This window comes from Melanerpes formicivorus, unplaced genomic scaffold (assembly GCF_026170545.1).
Source record: "Melanerpes formicivorus ecotype bairdi unplaced genomic scaffold, bMelFor1.0.p_v2 SCAF_72, whole genome shotgun sequence".
Classification (NCBI taxonomy): Eukaryota; Metazoa; Chordata; class Aves; order Piciformes; family Picidae; genus Melanerpes; species Melanerpes formicivorus.
In genome coordinates, this window is record NW_027142424.1 from 2,189,031 (window position 1) to 2,195,115 (window position 6,085).

A 6,085-nucleotide genomic window follows, 5' to 3' on the forward strand; every position below is an offset into this window, starting at 1 on the left:
CACCACGGGAAGGGCTCGCCTCGCCCCGGCGCATCACGGGACGCAAGCGAGCTGCTGCGGGGGGGGCAGAGTTGGGAGCGGCTTTGCGATTATGGCGAGTGGTGGTCGGGCCTTGGTCGCTCTTTCCCGCCACCTTCAGCCTCTTTTGGTGCAGGGAGACTTGAGGCGAGGCCACACATTGAGCCTGTGGCTGGACGTGGCCTCCTGTGATGCTGCCCCGCCTGTCTCCCCTCACCGCCGCCGCCGTGGTGCCTCATGCCACCCAGCCCCTTCGAAACCAGCTCAGTGCAGTGGCAACCCTGGTGCCAGTGGCCCCTCAGTGTCAAGTGCAGTAGGAAAAGGCTTAAGGTATAGCGACCTAAGTGTAAACCATGTACCTGTTACGGGCGAAAATGCTGTTGAGATAAAACATACGTGAGATATAAGTACGTGAGACAAAAAACGAGATAAAAAATACGTGAGATAAAAAATGAGATGTTTTGCTCATTTTTGCAACTTCGGGTTTAGCAATCTGCTATTCTTAAACTAACTTTTAATGTTAATGTCTTTCTCCTTTTGAAAGGGTGCTGGGTCCTTAATGCTTAGTGTGCATAATAGTTGACAGTAATTTTGCACTATGTGCAGGTATTTTTATACTAATTTGGAAAAAGTGGGCTACAGAGTGCTGAGTGATCATGATTCCTTATGGTTATCTTGCAGATGTTAGCATCCAAGCACCAGTTCCAACCAAGAGATGACTTTTTAAGGTTAGATTTGCTGAAGGTTGTGTTCCGCCTTATCAAAAACAACCTCCCGACATTTGTTCCTGCGTCATGCTGAAGTATGTTGTTACAGTGTCTCTTTCTGACGAGGTTTATTCCTATCACCTTCAAGGAAAACTGACAAAAGCTTCAAGGCCACAAGAGGGCATGTTCTCTTTCACCTTTAACACAGTTGACTGCTCTCCAGGCTAGTCACAGCATCTGAACAGCACAACTTCATGAGGGCATACAAATTTAGTACGCTGGAGATGTTCCAGCTTCTTCTGTTGAGAACTGAAATAACTCCAGAGTGCACACAGCACCTTTGTCACTTCTTCACACTGTCCTCTGCTGCAGAAGTGACAATTTTTCACCAAGGTGGTGATCAGTTATGCAAGACAGGACTGATGTCTGCTCATGCAACACAAGGCTACCAAAGTCATTTGATACTATCACAGAGATGGTAACTTAGGATGGATTTGAAATAGCTCCTTATGTGGCAAAATCCTGGAGTCATCCTTCCTCTTGGAAAGACCTTGTTCTTCTAAGGAAATGGTGACATGAAGGCCAGAATCTATTGTACTTCACTGTACCTCAGACTTCTGTCTGCCTTACATGCAATTATAATCTCACCTGGGTCTCTATTCTGCATTCTTTCTGCTACAAGAAATGTAACCCAAAGTTACTGTATTTGCCTTCTTCCTTGGGGAGGAGGAACTGATGTATTTAGGCTGTTTCTCAACTGTTTCTGAGATTATTTTGATGTAGTTGGAAGTCAGCTGAGGACCTGTTCACAGATGGGAGAGTTAGAAGAGTTTTGCATCTTCAAGGGAGAGGCCTTAGGCAGGGAACAGTTCCCTGCAAAAAGGCAGCTTGTTTTCCTGCCTGTTAAAAACAAAGACAAAAGAAGGGAAGATCTTTACTTCTATCATTATTCAGTGAATGAAGTTTCCTCATCTTTTTGCTTGAGGGAAAGTAAAACAGATTTTGGAGTTTTATTTGTAATTGCTGTAGTCCTTGTCCCAGTGGGGAGAGAGGAACCTGCAGGAACAGTAAGCATGTGGCTGCTCTCTCCTTCACTGCCATAAACTTGGGATCTGGATGAAACTGGCTTAGGAGCTTCCAGTCCCTTGAATTTCCTTGACTGATCTCTCATACACTACACATGGTCAGCTAACAAGGATAAATATATTTCTCCTACCTAGAAGTTCTGCAGACTTTGAAATACAAAATTTGGTTGGAGGGAGAGTGGTGCTTAGTTTATTTTACATTATTATTGGTTGTATTCTGTTATCTGTATCCCTTGTTCAATTGTGGTGTCATGAGTTAATAACTATGCACTCCTGCTTGCTAGTTTACACATTTCAGATACATTTAAAAATCAGGAAAAGGGGCCTGTTGACAATACACCAAGGGAAAATAGAATTGAAATAATTGGGTTTTTTTCTCATCCAGAATTGTTTTGCAAGCTGATGGTGTACATGGGAGCAGACTCTTTGATGTAACCAAGCCTTGCTGAAATCTGTGAGCCATTCCCAAGCACAGATTGCACCCTGAATGCGTGTGGGCAGGAGCTGGATGAATAAGAAGGTATTTCTTACCATTGAAACAGAATAGAACTGGGCAACTGTTCAATAGCAAAGTATAATGTCATTAATCTCTTGGGTTTTTTTGGTTTGGGTTTTTTTTCCTTGACTTTTTTATTTCAGATGTAAGTTAGGGCTTTCCTCAGACCAGCAGTTCACCGAAACCCATCTTCAATATACAAGGAGCATAGGATGAATGTAGCTGTTGTGTCATTTCAGTTTCCTCTTTATTAATGTTTAAGTGACTAACTCTAAATTCCTCAACTCTAGGATTTGATAGTTCACTAAAGTCACAAAGTCTTTCTAGAAATGTGCCACACAAACAGAACACAGTAAGTAAAGGCCCTGAAAGATGTAAAATCTCTGTAATGTAAAGAAAACAGACAGAACCCCCCCCCCTTTCTCATTCAGAGAAGAAAGGCAAGACAAAAGCTAAGTATAAGAAAAAAACATTTGAAGAATCCTACCACCACAAACCCACCTTTGTGTTAAGACTTCTGAAGCAGGTTCCAAAGAGGAAACTCCACAGTGTGTGGGACAAGATCAGGACATTGCTAAATAATGCATATTCTCCATCACAGAGATTTTCATTTATCCTATCAACATGAGCTAATTAATGATGAAAAAGGGCACTGTGGGCCTTACGTGGGAGGGCTGATAACATGAAAATTCAAGCAGTTTAAGATGCAGTAGATTGCTGTCTATTAAAAACCATGTTAAGGGATTTACTGTCTTACTATTTTAATTCTGCTTTAAGCAGCAAGATTTTGATGTGCATTTAAACACTGTAGCGTGGCATTTGCAATCCAAACATGGCAGGATTAAGTCCCATCAAGTGCAGTAAAAGCAGCAGAAGTAACTGCTTATGAGCACATAAAACTAGCACAGGTATCTTTATGAAATGCTAAGACTAAGCCAAAAGCACTCCTTATATTTCAGTTGCCCTCATCCAAGCTTAATAATTCAGTTGAATTTTATTGTTTAACTATATGACTCTCACCACAGCCCTCCCCTGTTAAAATGGAGGTTTAAATAATTTAGTTGCTTTTGCATATCTAAAATTATTGCTCTTCCTCAGAACAAAAGACAGTGGGGTTTTCAGAGCTGTGCGCTGTTCGTCCTGAACATAGCTGCAAATACCCAAATCTAAGTAAAGTGGCAAAGCCAAAATGTTTCTCTGCAGCAGAACAACCACAGAAGTTCTGCCCATGGACAAATATCCTTTTGACTGAAGAATTTCATTTTAGCTTTGTACATTTAATCTAAGAGCAGAATTAGCTTAATAACCATGGTCTTCCTAAATGATGATGGATGAGCTGTTGAAGCTATTTACTAGCAGAATGTGTATTTTCTGAACCACAGCATGTACAAGGTTTTTAACTGACTCAGGCTGTAGTGTTAGAAAGTTTTCAGTAATAAAAAATGCTCACCAGAGTATCATGAAAGAGCTTCTCTAGGAAGTGGTATCATTCCTGTTAAACCTTTTAAATGAGGAGAAAGTCCTGCAAGGAAGCAGCTTTGTATGTGCATTACTTGATCTAAATCTGTTCTCAGCTTGGTGCCATTCAAAACAATTTTACCACTGACCAGAAGTCAAGAGTCACCATTAAACTATAATCCTTTGTATTTTATAGAGAAGCTGTATGGGTTGGGCAAGGTTCTAAATGAACTGAGGCAGAAACTGATGCACGAAATCAATCAGGTCTCTAGGATGTCGGGGAGCTAGGATTTGGGAGGTCTTAGTTCCCCATCCTGAGATGGTGATCTTATGACTCGGCATCTTCTTCGGACTCTTTCATGTGGAGAAGTCCAGGGTCATCTTTTTCACAATATTTTTTTGTTTGATGCTAACTATGCTGTCTTGAACTCCATTTTTTCAAGGCAAACATTGGGTTTGCTTGGTGACAGATCACTTTAGAAAATCAAGTGGACAGGCATTTTTAATTAGAGTCAAAACAAAGTCAAACCAAGCTGAAATAAATCGCATTCCGGTCAAGCACAGCATTAGCCCTTAAATAAATAGTGTGAAGCCTGGGCTGTCTCTGTACAGCAGATGGCATTACAGGTAATATTTATCATATTCCAAAGCCAAGGCTGAGGTACCAGGGAGGAGGGTTGACGTCAGCTACAAGTGAATCAGTCTTAATACAAGCTGAAAAACTGCTTGTGCCTCCAATGGTCGATTACATCGCGCAGCGCTTCTGCTGAGTGCTCCCCGTTGCATTTATCAGGCTGGCTGAGTAAGCCCAGCAGGAAGAGTTCATTCTGTTTTGCAGCTGAAATGATGTAAATGGATCTTGGACTTTGAGGTGGGAAGATTCCACCCAGCTGCAGTAACCAGGGGGATGCCCTTTGGCCCAGATTTTGTGCCAAATTTGTGCCTTTGAGAATTTTAAACAAATATCACTTGTCAGGATATTTACCCTCAGGGTACAAGAATAATACTGAGCGAGACAGCAGGGCATGTAGTGGGAGGGATTTACAGGGAGAACTACCAGAACTGGTACTGAGCTGTGGGGAAAACTAGTTCTGTCCTGTTTAATTCAAAATGGTTGTTCTTTACCTCACAGAGCCAAGTGCTTCTCTGAATGAAAACCAACTGCAATTTTCAATATGGATACAGTATCATGCAGGAGTGAAGGAGTTCAGCAAAGGTTACTAATTATCATGTAAATCATATAGTCTTTCTTGGCTGTCTGGGTGGGTGACCAGGGAGGGAGGCATATGAGCTACTCGCGCCATGCCTGGGTGTGAGAGCCAGTACCCAAACACAGAGTCATGCTCTGCCAAGTTTCTCAATGTATGAGCCATGGCTAATTGGCAAAGCAGTCTGAAGAGTGTCCCATCCAGCTCTGGGATACAGATGAGGCACGGGAACTTGGTTTTAGTGGGATGTGTGTGGGAGATCACAGGTTGAAAGGCAATGCACACCCAGCCAGTATACGACAGATCACCTCACACTAACCAGAGCTGTCCCAGGGCACGCTGGCATTGCAGCCATTATGGAAATCTGCTATGTTAAACAAAAATGAGTAATCTGGACTTAACCTTAGAAGGGACCTAGAAAAGGAGGAAGAATGAGTTGGAGGGAAAGAATAACTCAGTAGGGGGAAGTACGTGTTTCCCTTTCCTGCTAGTGATACAGGAGGGGGTGAGACAGCACCTTTTGCTGCTGAGGACAGGCACCTAGTCAGTAGTTTGTCACCTCACACACCCTGATGGTCCTTGGCAGCAGCACACCCTTATCTCCAACACCTTTGCAAATTTGGCTGCACGACTCCTCTAATTCACCAAGGCCAGGCCTGGGCTGCTCTTTGTGTTCCCTGTATTTTCCTTCTCCCCATTCTAACAGGCAGAATAATTTTTTTTAATCCATTTGGGTATGAGTTCAGCTTGAGGAGGAAAATTTTCATGCACTGCTTATGCCTTTAGCAGTTGAAATGGGAGGAATATTGTCTCATTACACAGCAAGTGAAATGCTGTCTTTTAACACTGTTATAATGACGAGCTCCAATAACATGCCCTGTGGGTTGGGTCCATGGAATATGCCACAGAGCTTTTCCTTTCACCAGAGTCAGCTTGGGGTTCAGGTTTCACACCTACCTCCGCTTCATTTACCCCTGCCTATTGTTTTGTTATTTACCTACCTCGGGTTATATAACACAGCAGCAGCTTCTTTACATGTTGTGCATGCACAAATTTGCACATGTTGTGCAGTTACCTGCTGGGAGACTTCCAAAGGCATGAGCCATTTTATAC

General features: G+C 42.6%; 1 long non-coding RNA gene across 1 annotated transcript; it reads left to right on the plus strand.

The window, feature by feature from the left end:
- Window positions 1-10: 10 nt before the first annotated feature.
- Window positions 11-4,452, plus strand: LOC137453822 (uncharacterized). Its single transcript, XR_010990461.1, has 3 exons — window positions 11-348; window positions 700-820; window positions 2,196-4,452. It is a non-coding gene; the product is annotated as an uncharacterized lncRNA (long non-coding RNA).
- The last annotated feature ends 1,633 nt before the right edge of the window (window positions 4,453-6,085 follow it).